The sequence below is a fragment of the Rattus rattus genome, chromosome 2, assembly GCF_011064425.1.
Source record: "Rattus rattus isolate New Zealand chromosome 2, Rrattus_CSIRO_v1, whole genome shotgun sequence".
Lineage (NCBI taxonomy): Eukaryota > Metazoa > Chordata > Mammalia > Rodentia > Muridae > Rattus > Rattus rattus.
The window spans coordinates 191,029,600-191,044,875 of NC_046155.1; the positions used below are offsets into that span (position 1 = coordinate 191,029,600).

General features: G+C 47.0%; 1 protein-coding gene and 1 non-coding gene across 2 annotated transcripts in view; one reads left to right on the plus strand and one right to left on the minus strand.

Annotated features, from left to right (window-relative positions):
* Positions 1–15,276, minus strand: part of Map3k4 (mitogen-activated protein kinase kinase kinase 4) — an 88,830-nt gene that overhangs the window by 59,473 nt on the left and 14,081 nt on the right.
* Positions 11,876–12,013, plus strand: LOC116895038. Its single transcript, XR_004387224.1, has one exon. It is a non-coding gene; the product is annotated as a small nucleolar RNA SNORA17 (small nucleolar RNA).

Sequence of the window (15,276 nt, forward strand, 5' to 3'; positions counted from 1 at the left end):
TACATAGCTGTGTGGGACTTGGATGGACTATTTAAAACCTCACTCTTGTGTCTTTATAAAATAAAGATAATGCTCTATGAGATGAACACTAATGTGTCAGGTGATACTGAGCGTCACTACATGAGGACTGCAGGCCTCAGGCTTCACTGCACTCATTCACTTGTGGTGAGACATGAGTTCTAGGTGCACATCTGCACACTACAAGAGCACTCCACAGCAGGGTCCAGGGCCGGAAGTCATCTCAACACCTCTTAAACCCTTCCTCATGTGTGACAGCATCACCGGGCTGTCTCTACCTGGTTACCTGCTGATACACATTCACTGAGCTCTAAGAGACTGCTTTTTACCGCTGTTACTTCAACAATGTCACCAAGCGCTTTTCCACAATGCTTTTTTCCACACACTGGGATGAATGTCACCAGAGAATCGCAGCACAAACATTATGATCAATTAATAATGTATCAAATCCAGACAGTAGGAATGACAGGATGAAGAGAAAAATGTACTGAAATAAGAAACAAAATCTCTTCAGAGCACGCCTTCTGTGGTACGAGTGACTGCTTGCCGCTGCTCACACACAAAATTAACACGAGGCTGGACCCTGTACGCCAATGTGGTGAAGCCACACCACTGTATTTTCTTAAAATTTGCTTAACTTGGTGGAGGCAGTGCTCACTCTGATCAGAAATGGTGTCAGTTTACACTCCATCCAGGTAACTCTGCAACGTAACTACGTCAGAACATCGTCAAATATTTAAAGGAGTAGAAAAGTCTAACACAATAAATAAAATCCATGGCTTCTGCCACCCTATCAAAGTTCATAAAATGGACAATGACACAAAGGAAAAAACCAACGAGGACAGACCAGAAGTGAATGACACAGAGCAAAGATGAGACTAAACCTGAGCCCAAAACACTTTGGAAATAACAGACCAGATATGGCCAACTAGACAGGGCAGACTAGACAGGGGAGACTAGACAGGGCAGACTAGACAGGGGAGACTAGACAGGGGAGACTAGACAGGGGAGACTAGACAGGGCAGACTAGACAGGGGAGACTAGACAGGGGAGACTAGACAGGGCAGACTAGACAGGGGAGACTAGACAGGGGAGACTAGACAGGGGAGACTAGACAGGGCAGACTAGACAGGGGAGACTAGACAGGGGAGACTAGACAGGGCAGACTAGACAGGGGAGACTAGACAGGGGAGACTAGACAGGGGAGACTAGACAGGACAGACTAGACAGGGCAGACTAGACAGGGGAGACTAGACAGGGGAGACTAGACAGGACAGACTAGACAGGACAGACTAGACAGGGGAGACTAGACAGGGGAGACTAGACAGGGCAGACTAGACAGGGCAGACTAGACAGGTAGATGATAGGAGAACAGACATTATACACAGCAGTAGAAACCATCCGATCTGAATAAGAGTGATGGATGGAGGGCTAGAGGCTCAGCAATCTGCGAGAGTCTAAAGCACAGGAAAATCCACAAACAAATGAGAGCTGAAATTTTCAAACAGATCCAACAAACTTCAAGAACTACACTAGGGGAAGAACTATGAAGAAAACTGTTTTATTAGGCATAATTAATTATGTGTATCATAAACCAATCGCTGGAAGTCATTACTGAATTTAAAGCAGCCAAAGAGAAACAACTCATTTTAGGAGCCTTTGCTTGGAAGTGATACTTAACAGACGAAAGTTATCAAGCAGGCTTCTTGTCTTTAAAACATGTGTACACAAAAAAATCTAGGAAAAGTACTAGTGCTAAGTTCAATAGCGCTTGCCTCACTTCAGTTAAGCAACCACAAGCATGCCAGGCCGCTCTGCAGCAGCGCACGTGAGATGAGCTAATGCGGCCGTCTGACTGGTGCAAGTGTTTCCATGGACACCGAGCATTTGGGATTGGAGAGTAGACAGGCCCACGGGAGTCGTCCTGAAACGTATGCTTTATTTGTGCTTAAAAACCTACAAATGTGAGGTGTTTCTCTGACACTAACGTCTGACAGCCACATAAACCAAGTCTTCTTCTAATATAAAACCCTGTTAAGTGCCATTCACTTTACACTAGAGCCTAGTAAAGTATGTCTTGAACTCAGTCCAAGGGATTTGTAGTCTTTAAATGAAAACTGTGTAGAAAGAAAACAAGACAGCTTCAAAGACCGTGGGACTAAAGAGTTCGGCTGTGGTACACGATATGAGCTGAAATGGAGCCTGAGTGAGGTACAACTGGGTGAGTTCAGAAACATCTGGGGCTCGGCAAAGGCCCATTCAAAGCTGTGTAGCGTGTCCTTCAAAATTAAGTGGCACCTGGTTCGCTAGCAACCACAGTAGCTCACCTGTGTGAAGTCCTCTCCTCTACCTGTCATTTGCCTGCCCTGTGTGACATAAGAGCAAAACAGGTCCCTGCTAAAGGAGAAACTGGAGAGGATGGTCCTTTCTTTTTTCGTTTCTTCCTTTCTTAAAGAATTTTTCATCCATTTGTAAATATCAGTTTGCAGGGGAGGGGATTGGAAAGCAGGATAAAGGAGGGAATATCAGGAGGGACCACTAACACTAAAGGCCTTTGAAATGCCATTATAGAAACCTATTACTAAAGAAGCTTTCTGAAATTATTTGTGTGTATGCACATGTGTGTATATATACATGTGTGTGTACATGTATATATACATATTATATATATATATGTATATGCATGCACACATGTGTATGTGTGGCACTAAGACAGAATCACCATAAAATGGGGAGACAAAGCCTGAACTAGATATCACACGCCACCAAGTAAAACCTCCAGCACCAGGAATGAGTTACAACTTCTTGCGTGACCAGCCAAAGGGATCCCAAAGACAACACCCCCCAACACCCTACACCCCCTCCCCCCCAAAAAAAATCATAGGCTATGGCCAAGGTTACCAGTTAACTCTCCACAACCTGTGGTAAGGCCTTGATTGCTGAAGACACCACTTAGTCATCAGACAGAAAAATTTAGCTATTGTTCAACTAGAATGTTCACCCCTCTTAGCTAGCACCCACGGTGCTACCAGAGGACAAAAGTAATCATCAAATCATCACTACCACCCAGCCTCAAACCCTCACAGTCTGCAAACTCCAGGAGTGACCTGCCTGCAAATGTGCTGGTACAGCAGCAGCAGGGTGTGTTACGGAGTAACAGACCTCTCTCTGGTTGGCTATAAGACCACTTCACAAGATGGAACACTTGTCTGCCACTGCTGGAGCGGCCACGAGCCTGACCCTGGATGACATGGGCCACAGAAGAAATCTTACTACGGTTAGCATGCTAAAGGAGCACAGCAATAAAATGATATTGCTAGCCCCTCGCTCAGCCTTTATCAGAGGAGCCTTTTCTTGCAGTAGGTGGAAATTAGCACAAGGACCCACAACTGGACAGTTTGTAAAGAATGCGAGACTCGGAGGACTGGCCCTAAATGGGATGTCTTCACCAAACCTTTGCCCCTCAGGAGTCAAGGATCTATGAGGAAAAGAAAGAAGACAGAGACCTTAAGAGGTAGCAGATGACTCCAAGGAAACTATCCTCTAGACACAACAGGACTGGTGCAGAGAAGAACTCAAAGGGTCTGGAGCAACACTGAGACCCTTGAACTTGTGCACATTCAAATCAGACAAAATACCAACATGGAGAAGAGGAAGTGGACAAAGTGGCAGCCCGAACCACGAAACTATTTACAACTGGTGCCTGGTGGGAAGGGCAAAATCCTTTCCTCCAATGGAGAGCCGCCGGGTATAGGAGACATACTCCAAGTTCAAGGCTAGCAGGACTTTATAAGACTATACAGGGAAGCCCTTTCTCAAAAAGAACAATTAATTACAAAATTAGAAATACATCTAAGTTCAAACTGACTGATAATTACAGTTGTACAAAAATGTCTAAACAGGCAAGGAAATGTTCTGAAATGAATCACAAATTGAGCTATGCACCAGAATCCCAATTGTACTGTTAAAAGGCAGATTTTGGTGTGTCCCAATAGGAATTATAATGAGGACGTTTGAGTTCTGACTGGAAATGTGTATTACAGCATTTACCAGAGCTCCTGGTCCATGGGCCAATGCTCTGCAAAGAGCTGGGTGACCATCACGGAGGGGGTGTTGGATTCCTACCTAAACGCCAAGCTCTACTCTCCCACTCTCCCAGGGTTACCCTTCCTCCAGGCGCTAAGTGCAGAGGCAACTTGGATTCCTCAGCAGCTCTGAGGCGATCTTAGAGACCAGTGCACAGCCCTTCGTGATACCAAGGCCACCAGGGAGCTAGTTACAAAGTGTCTGGGCTGCTTACTATTATAGCTCTCTACTTCCAGTCACAAAAAACTTCCATTCCCTTTATAAGTGAAGGTAATTCTCTTAGGAAAAAGATCTTTAAAGAGTAACTAATAGTAAATAAGGATAAGGGTACAATAACAATTATACAGGTGGTAGTAACAGGATGGAGACTGAGAAACATGGTTACATTCACATGGCAGACACAGGAAGACCCAGAATTAAGGCAATGGTTAAGACCAATAAAAACACTTTATATCTGTGTTTTTAATCATCTCTGTAATTGGTTACACATAAAGAATGATTTTTATTAGGACAGTGTAATTGCTGTCATTAAACAGTGAGCACTGGCCATCTGCCAGGCAGTCTGCCAAATGCCACACATAACTGAATTTAATCTTTAGCAGAACCTCCAGGACCACTTTAAAGACCCTTTGCCCAGACAGCCAATCCACAGTGATCAGACATGATGCGCTCACATCAGAAATGTTTTCTGACAGGCATCCATCAAGCCCCTAGCTGAAGCTCCTCACTGGGTCATTCCGAGGACCCTGGAAGTCTCAGAAGAATTCTTAGGTCGTAGGGATGGGTTGATGACATAGCCTAGCTGCTTAATTTTAAGTGTCTAAACCAGAACTGGAGTCCCGGTCCAATCCAAATGCCACGGCCTCTCCCATGGCTACCCTATGCCTAACTCACTAGGATGTTTCTGTTCTCCCTATGGCCAACATGCAAAGTCACTTCCACTACAGACAGACTATGGTTTGAGGGCCACTGACTAGAGGGTCACCACAGGGATGGGAGAGAAGGATGGACTCTGGCCACAGCTCACAGAGCTAAGTGCCAGGCCAGCGTTAGGCCTCATACCTCTAGTAACGCTTCTGCCACCCTAATTCGTGCACCAATAGTGATAAGGCAGCGACTGAGGAGACCTAGCCTGACTATAATTTAAGTGAGAGGAGAACTGAGAGTCTGCCCGGCCTACTTATTTCTAAAAGCGAAATCAAAGGCCTACTTCTAACCTCTTTCCCCCAAAGAGACCTTACCCTTCCCACCAAGAACTCCACACAAATGCACAGCACCCGTAAGGGGACACAGTGTTAGCACTCAGTCCCTGCAAGCTCGTGTGTTTACACCTAAGAGACAAAACTAGCATGAGAGAAATGGGAAGATAAGCTCTCCAAATCCAAATTAACAATAAATTTTCTATTGAAGTAGGATTTTGTATGAGAAAAGATGGCTGTTAAAATTTTTTAAGATGTTATTTTCTGTTAGTCATTTCTGTTTTGTTACCTGGGCTTTACTCCAACTTGTCTGTAGTTAAAAGTACACACTGACTGTGGCACACCCATAGTATATGCATGGTGTCTAATTACAAGTCAGCTCCTTGGGGCAATACTGGACTCTGTGAGTTCAACACTGACCTGACTCGACAGAGCAGAGTTGGGAAGACACAGCACCAACTCACGAGCTGCTGTTCCTGTCTCTGACTTCAAGACAAAGCTACAGAGAAGCATGCACATGCCTTCAATCTTAGCAATCTGGGAGAAAGAAGGGGGTGGATCTCCGTCAGTTCACCACCAGCCTGGTCTATATATCAAGTCCTAGACTGGCCAAAGCTACATAGTGAGACCCTGCCTCCAAAACCAAAATACAAAACCACAGAAATCCACCCACTAGCATGCAACTACACCCCCACAAGATTGTAGAATGTAGTTGAGGCTTATGCAACCAAGGCAGATCATAGGGAACAGACAGCCAGAGGAGACCCAGAGAACCAGGCAGAAAACAAAAGGTTCTCCAAAGGATATTTCAATGGAAACATCAAAGCTCTGACCAGAAGTGGCTAAGTGGCTGGGAAGTGCTGAGACAAAGGAGAGCATGTGGAAAGGACCTGAGCAGAAGGAAGTATGCTCCTCCTGTGAGGAAGCAAGGTGGCTAGGACACTACAGTAAGATGGACAGAGAAAATCAGGGCACCCAAGGACATGCACAGAGACAGAAGTTTGTGAGCCAATCTGATGGCCTCAGCCTACCTACCACTCTAGCAGACAGATAGGCAAACTGATACACACTTGTCTAAGACTACTGTGATTTTTTTCCTCCCACATGAGGCTTCCCATCTCTAGTCACACATTTCTTCAGCACTGGGGTACATTCCAGCAGGTCCATCACTAGGTGACTCTGTCACTGTGCAAATGTTACAGAGCATGCAAGTCAGAACTCAGCACACAGGCAGGGGAGACGGCAAACTTGGTGCAACAGCACACTGTTCTAACAAGTACAGTGCTAACACACATGTACACACGTACACACCAACCAGTAATGTGATTTGACTGTATATACTGTGTCTAATTTATGTGCTACACTTTCTAACAGCTGCCAGTACAAAGGTGCATCCTAAACACGAGAGCGGCACGCCAGTGGTGGGTCACACACCACCCAGGAGGAGGTCTGCGGCTCCATTATACTCTCATGGGACCTCTATGGTCAGGACTCATTATGTATGAATGGTGGCCCTTAAAGCCAGCCCACATTCTACTAGGGAACTGTGAAAGACTTAAGCACAGTAAGCTGGCCCCTAAGAAGTCACCATCACCCAGCACAGAAGAAACGGAAATACATGTGTAAAGTCTGCCTCTTGGGAACACCTTTTTACAAATAAAGGCCACACGAGGTGAGCAAAGTTTAAGCAGAGGCTCAAGGCTTCAAGATAAAAACGCATGACTTTTTGTCTTTAACTATGTTGTTTTCTCACACAGGAGAACAAAACCCCTAAGCGCAACTGAATACACTGGCAATGTAAACCTTGAGGCACTGTGTATTCCAGGCGTAAAAGCCATAGGCAGCTTCTGAAAGGGTTTTCAATATGCGACTAACATGTACACATGTTAGTCATGAAACATGTACACATGTAGCTCATGAAACCCGCACAGCTCCCTAGCTTGCCCATGGTGCTTGAAAGCTCCTAAAACCCAGAGCGCACCTCACCAGGCCTGTGCATTCTCTGTCTCTTCTCCACAGTTCTCATCACGTTCTCAGTCCGTGGCCCCCAAAAGGTTAAGAGGCACTGACACTGTAATATTTAACAGATTCTCTGCTCAAAGTGTCTCATCCTGACAAATACAAGACACCAGGATACAGACACTGGATGCAAAACAAACTCAAACCTGATGCTCACCTGATGCTTGCTACGACACACGTCCATATACACGCATACATTTCATACTTGAAAAATCAGGTAAAAGTTAAGGCATTTCCTAAATCGGATAATTTCCAATATTTTATGACACTGCCTGAGATAGGATAGTCACTACTCCCCACGTACCAGGAAAAACACAAATTAAGGATGCTAGCACTGAACTTAGTAACCATTAGTTTAAGGATAAACACAATCCTTCAAGGTTGTGACTGAACAACAAAGACAAAGGCTTTGGAAGGAAGATCTTAAGGAAACCTAAGAAAAACTGATTTGGCAAAGGATCAAAGGAAGCTGGTTCTGTCAGAGCTCCGGGGATACAGACACAGGAGGAGAGCTACTGTGAACAGGGGCATGGAGGAAAAAGCCACTGACGTCACTCACAGGACTGATGACCGCTGAACAGAGTACACAGTGACTTCATGGCAACAGGCTTGTGCCATGGGGCTCTATGCCGCATGAAGCCTGTGCATGAAGCCTGCATGTGAACAGCCTGTGCATGAAGCCTGTGTGTGAAGCCCATGCATGAACAGCCTGTGCATGAAGCCTGTGTGTGAAGCCTATGTATGAACAGCCTGCCTGTGAAGCCTTTAGTCTCTCCTGCACAGCGTGACCACACCATCCATGTCTGGAACTCAGCTGCTCATGCCACCTGAGCCTGGTGCTCGGTGCCTCCTGGCTGTGCTCTGCACCATACCACACTTCCTGCCGCTGTGCTCCCAAGTTCACAGACCAGTGTCCACCTTGCTGAGAACCCACTCTGGCTGTCACTACAGATGGCAAAGCTGTCATCCCAGGCCACTCCACAAGAATCTTGTGTATCGTAGGTATTTAAAGGTGACCATCTATGTAACATCAGTCCTGGCTGCTGTCATTACTGCTTACACTTCTGGGACTGTCACCACCGAGTGAAGATTGACCCTAGCTGTGAGTCCTAGCTCCCTGCTTACTGGAATGACTAGTTTTATGTTTCTCTTCTGTTTTGTTTTGTTTTGGAAGGTCTTATAATGTAGCCCAAGATGAGCCTCCTGCCTCACCCTCCTCAATGCTGGGAGCACAGCCATGTACTATAACTGGTCATTTTTTATTGGATATCGATGTCATAAAGTTAATGTTGTTATTTGGATTTTGTTGTTATGCTTTAGGATCTGGGGTAAAGGGTAGACTGCTGTAAAACAGTTCCAACTCCCTGCAACCTTCATGCTTCCTTTCAAGTCTGCTTAAGGTTAATAGCAGAGAAGCCTTTCTCTAGGCATAGTCTGGCCCTGCTGCTAAGCTAGGAACTCCAAGTCTGTACTCAGTACCCTAAGACCAGCACAAAAGATTCTTCATAACCACGCTGGCCTCAAGTGTCAGGCGCTACTGTCTGGCTCTGGGGACCTTCCTCAAACAGCAGCACTTCGGTGACTGGCTCTGCCTTATCTCAAGCAGTGTGGGCCTTAGACACGTGTGTCTGTGGCTGCAGAGCCCAGAGGCCTAACCAGGAGCCTGCAGCCCTTTTTTGTATTCTTCCTTCCTCCCAAGTACTCTTCCTCAACCTCCAACTGCCTCAGCTCCACAGTTCTATCTGCCTTCTCCACCCTGCTGCCTGGGGCTGCCTCCATGCCTGACACAGGTATTCAGGAAAGAGGTTTCTGGTGTATCCAGGAAAAAGGTTTCTGGTGTATCCAGGAAAGAGGTTTCTGGTGTATCCAGGAAAAAGGTTTCTGGTGTATCCAGGAAAAAGGTTTCTGGTGTATCCAGGAAAAAGGTTTCTGGTGTATCCAGGAAAGAGGTTTCTGGTGTATCCAGGAAAGAGGTTTCTGGTGTATCCAGGAAAGAGGTTTCTGGTGTATCCAGGAAAGAGGTTTCTGGTGTATCCAGGAAAGAGGTTTCTGGTGTATCCAGGAAAGAGGTTTCTGGTGTATCCAGGAGAAAGGTTTCTGGTGTATCCAGAAAAAAGGTTTCTGGTGTATCCAGGAAAGAGGTTTCTGGTGTATCCAGGAAAGAGGTTTCTGGTGTATCCAGGAAAGAGGTTTCTGGTGTACTCCTGGACAGCGACGAAAGCAAAGGCTCCCATCCCTACTTTCACAGCTTACCAAAAGCTTTGTGATTTACCAGCTCCATGTTATGCTACAAAGAGATGGCTAGACAGTAAAGCCAGATGTATCATCGATGGGACAGAACTGAGATCTGGATGAACTCCCATTCCAATGGCCACCTAGTTTCAGTTTCAATGACCAACAGAGTCTGGGGAAAAAGAGTACTTGACAGACAGCACATGTATGGCAGCAAGACATAGGAAAAGGGATGAACTGGAACTCGAGGCAAAGAAAGTGAACTTGAAATGGACCAAGGAAGAGTAAGAGCTAAGACATTTTGGCAGCAAACACTAGTGTCTCAGTAAGAGCCTAGATGTAGCAGCTCTATCTTACTGGTACAAAAACCTTTGCCAAGGAAACAAAGGCCAAGAAACTGATGAACTGTCATCATCAAAATGCAAAATTTCTGTGCAATTATAAATGAGAAGCTAACGAGGCTCACAATGCAGGAGGAAACATTTGCAAGTCCTAGATCTGATCAGAGACCTGTCCAAAAGGCACAATGAAGTACAAGAAATGCTAATCAAGACCCAGAGAGCAGTCTACACCCAGGTAAGTGTTGACACAGAGGCAGTAAACAGAGCCCTTTATACTGCTGGTGAGAACCCCAAACTGTGTGGCCATGCTGATCAAGTAATAGCAACTCTACTCCTAGGTGGATAGATACTAGAAAAATCAAGGCCTATCCATGCAAAACTAGTACACGCACGGCCACAGCAGCAATTACTCCTAAGAGATAAAATGCTGAAATGCCCCAGCACCTCGCTGAGCAGATACAGTGCAGTCCATGATTAGGTGGAACATTTCTCAACCACACAGAAGAGTGGAGAAGGGAACACTGTGTTAGGTATGAAACTTGAGAACGTCACACCAGGGAAAGGAGCCAGTTCAGATCTCATATGGTTGAATGTATGTAATATGTCTGGAACCAGTAAATGCATGCAGACTGAGACAGACTGGGAGGGATGGAGACTAGATAGGTAGGTCTGCAGCTGAAGGGTACAGGTTTCTTCACATGGTGATGGTCATAAGCTCTATGCTCACCAAAGTCTGATGTGGACACACTGGACCAGCAGATTATATAGCATGTGAAATGGAACACAACAAAGCTGCTTTAACAAACAGGAGAGGGCAAGATCTGCAGCCCTCTAGTACTCTGGTCAACCTCCAAGAAGCCAGTGAGAGTACTGATGTCCTAGGGACGGAAGGCTTTCAGGGGTAGAGACTTCCAACACATACCTCGGAAGATATACGAGTCATCTGCACTCCAACATAGGAAGGGTGCCTCACCTGCCTTTTGAGAAAACAGTAAGTAACGGCAGGAAGTCTGGCAAATCCCAGGGAACAGGGAAGGACCTCTGCTGGCCCATTTTAATCACCTATGATTCCAATTCTGAAAAATTACTTTAAAAGCCATTAGCACATGAGCTGCTCCTGAAAAGAAGGCAGTTCTATTTGTATGAGGACAAGAGGAAACAGGGACCTAATGACGGGCTCTGCATTAAACTCTCACTCAGGTACCACGCCCAGGAGACTCTAACCCAGTATCTAAGGTGTGTTAACGCCGCTGTGCAAACAGACACAGAAGCCTTGCATGAGGAGCCCAAAAGGAAAGTGTACCTCCGTCTTTCATTAGCTCCACTCGTTCATTTACATTTCATTCTCAGAAAACATGAGTATGTTGAGAAAGTAAAAGGCAGCGTGCCAAAAATCAGTAAAACCGGCCACATAAAGGGGCCATGGGCACCGCGGTTATGAAGGGAAGTAACAGCACAAAACACAAGCCACGCACATCTTAAAGGCTTTATGTGAGCAGGAGCATCTCCCACTACACCCAGCCACCCTCTTTCCTTCCTCCTTGACTTGACTTGGGAGTCACTAGAGACCCTAACGACAAGCCTTCACTCTAGCTTCTCTGTGGCTCTCACTACAAGCAAATCCAGATCCTCACACCAGTCAAGTGTCAAAGCAAAAGCACCAAGTCTTCATGTCAGGGTGTCGGGGCAGCCTTGCGGTGCAGTGAAGACCACAAAACTGAGCATAACTGAGGCACACTCGAATCAAAGGCTAAAGTTGGATATTTTCCCTCAAATACTACTATACACCATACAGAATTCTTTTCAAGCTATTTTTATAAGTTCCCTTGTTTCTAATTGTTTCATTATGACATTTCCATTCCTCTATCATTGTCTCTTGCTTATATCTGCCTCCACACCACTCTCCAGCTCCACACACAACTCCTCCTGTCCCATGTCATGTAAAAACAGAGTATGTAGAGAACATGTAGAGTACGTGCTGCTGCCGCCTCAGAGGCACTGCAGGTGTGGCTGCTGTGTCATGCGTGCGTCAGTAGGTGGCAGAGGAGAGAGAGGCTACATCTACCTAGGCTCAATGTTCTGACCTATGAGCATCTGAGTGACTAGTGGTGTAGCATTCCCTAGAGAAGGAGACTAAGATGACAATCAGGACGGCGCCAGGGGTCTAGACAGGAAGCTAGCCTGAGATATCACCAGCCCAGCAATGCACAGGCCCAGAGGGGCTCCCGGGACGGGGAGCAAGTGGGAGCCTAGAAGAACCTGCCTGGGATGGTGGTCCCATGCAGGATCGCGTCTGAGACGACCACCTGCCAGAGGGCCTGGATAGGGAGCTAGCCTGAGACGTCTACCAATCTGGTGCTGCACAGGCCTGGGGTGTCAGGAGGAGGCAGGCCATGCCCAAGATGACCCCCGGCCAGTGCCATAATGGGCAGAGCACTCCTGGGGCCACTCCTGGGCAGGTCCCAGACACTCAGAGACCCTGGGCACCACTAAGAGGAACATGTAAGTGGTGGAGAAATGAAGAGAAAGAGAACAGAAGGATGTGGGCACAGTGATGAGACGCAAAACTTGAGGCTTGAAGGTCACGAGGAACAGCCTGCTGAGAGTAGCCAGTGATGCCGTCTGCGACCATGGTGGGATCCTGGCCTGTGTTACCACCAAGAGGTTACGTATGTGCCCAAGGCCCTGCAGCAGCAGGTGTCTGTTATCACCAAAGGCCAAGCAGATGTCCCTGATCTGGACTACTTCCTGGAGACACAATGTCTGAGGGCTGTGCAGAACTGGTCCCACCCCTCACCTGGACATTTCTTGGGGAGAGCTGGCCCTGGAGGCATGAGAGTGTGAGAGGGGGGGCTGGAGAGATGGCTCAGCCGTTAAAGGCTAGGCTCACAACCAAAAATATAAGAGTGTGAGAGGGGCCCCTGCAGTAATCAGGAGAGCAGGCCCTGCACATTGTGGGAGTTGCCGGTGAGTCAGGATGATGGAGAAATACCCTCCTCTCTCCTCGCCCCTCACCACCTGCAGCAGTCAAGAGACCTGGCCCTGGGGTCATGAGAGCAAAAGAGATAGCCCTGGCCCTCAGCAGCTGCAAACTCTTAGAGAGGAAGCCCTACACCTCCCTGGGCAGCACAATAGAGCTGACTTAGGTGACAGGGGTGTGTGTGAGCCGACACTGAGGGGTGAGTGTGAGCACTGGAGAGCTGGCCCCACAACTTGTCGACCATGCAGCAGTGTGGGTAAGGGAGAGAGATGCCCTCCCCAACCATCACCCCTTGCCATCTAGAGCAGCAGGAGGCCCCGAGGTCATCAGAGCTGGAGAGCAGACACTGTCACTTGTCTGCTATGCAGTGGCAGAGATCCCCCTACCCTCCCTTTTACCTTTGCCACCAGAGGTGGGCAGAAGAGCTGGCCCCAGGCTCATGAGAGTGAGAAAACTGGCCATGTCCCTTAACTGCTGCAGCAGCACGCGGAAGAGCAGACCCTGCACCACGCCTGGGCAGCAGGTAGAGTTGGCTCTGGTTGTGGAAGCTGCTGGTGAGCTGGCCTCGTGGGCGTGAGAGTGGAGAGCGGGCGAGTAGACCAGCTCAGACACCTCTCAGGCTCAGACCCAGGGCTCTGAATTGGCCCACCTCAACATCTACCCCATCTCTGAAGTGCTGGAGTGCATGAAGGGTTGGTCCTACAGATCCAAAGCTGCAGGACGCCCATGATGGAGAGCAACAACAGGATAGCCAAGAGAAGACCCAGAGAGGTTCCGGTATTGACAGAGTAGCAGAAACTCAAGGCCTTGTACCAGACCAAAGAGTCATTGCAACGAACATTTGCAAGCAAAGAAGTGTGAACAAAGGGGTAGACTGTGGGACACACTGTGACACACTACAGCTTCCACGATGAGATTTTTTTTTTCTCAGTTGGGGGAAAGATTGCAAGGATGGAGGGTGGGTAAGAGGGGAGAGGGAGATGAGTGGGATTGGGGTACATGATGTAAAATTTACAAAAAATAAAAAGGTTAAAAAGTGGACACGTGTATATGTGTGTGTGTGTGTGCACGTGCATGTATGTATGTATTTACGTATGTATGTATGTATATTTTTCCACCCATGAGAAAAAACATGCAATGCTCTGCCTTTTTTGCTCCTATTATCCTCACTCCCACCCTCCTCTCTGCAGATGCCCTTCCTCCCCCTCATACTCTCTCTTCTACTTTTTAAAAAAAAAAAGTTCTAGACAGGTCATAATGAACTGAAATGCCGCAGGACTGCCTTGGGAGCACCCAAAGCATCCACGAACAGCTCCAGCATTTAATTTCATGAAGTAGAAAGAGCCACAGGGGTGCAGAGAGCGCCTGCCACGACAGCCACTTCCCACAGGAAGTTCAGTGAGGAAAGACACGCAGATGTCTTCAAAACATAACAGGAAGAAATAAAATGGCGGATTAACACAAGATATTGATAAAAGGGATGTCTTAACTTATTCTATTATTTTTATATTTTATTTTAAATAACATGTATGTGTCTGGGTGTGGGTTTATGCAAAGTGAATGCAGTATCCAGAAAGGTCAAAGGAGGGCGTCAGAGTTTCAGGAGCGGGAGTTACAGGCAGCTGTGGATAACCCAACCTGGGTTACTTGCGGCTACTCTTCAAGAGCGGCTGGTATTCTTGAGTATAGATCCATCTCTCTAGCCTTAATTTGGGGTTGGGTGGGAATACCATGACACACGTGTGAATAGGACCACTTTGTAGAGTCCAGTTCTCTTCTCCTACCTTTACATGGGTTCTGGGAATCATTCTCAGATTATCAGGCTGTGGTGAGTGCCTTGACCCATCTCCAGAGCCTGATAACACCCGAAACCGTCACTGTAGCACAAGAATGAACTCTGGGTGTGCACAAATATTCTGAGCATTCGGCAACACAGAAAGACCTTAAACCTCAACGGAAAAATCCTGTGCTTAGACAGATCAGACACCCCAGGATTTTACGCTAATAAAACAACTGGAATACACATCAAGACTGATCTGGAAAAGACACATTTAACAACATTTATAATAGCAAAAGAACCAGAAACAGGTAGAACGCCCAACAAGACTTACGAAGACACAAACTGTGCCTGGAATCCCAGCACCTGGCGCGTGAGGCAGGAAGGCAATGGGTCCCAGGCTCGCCTAAACACAGAGCAAGAGCCCTGCCTCAGACTAACTAACCAGTCAGTTAAAATATCACAAACTGCTTCCTGAAGAGAGAGGAGAAAGCGCAGGCACAGTGCTTTGGCTGCCATCCATTCTCCCAGCAGGTAAAGACTGAACCGAATCCACACCGTAAAAGCCCTTGTCCCTCCCTGACCCACGTCCCACTCTGTGACGCTATCAGAACCGTGTGAAGG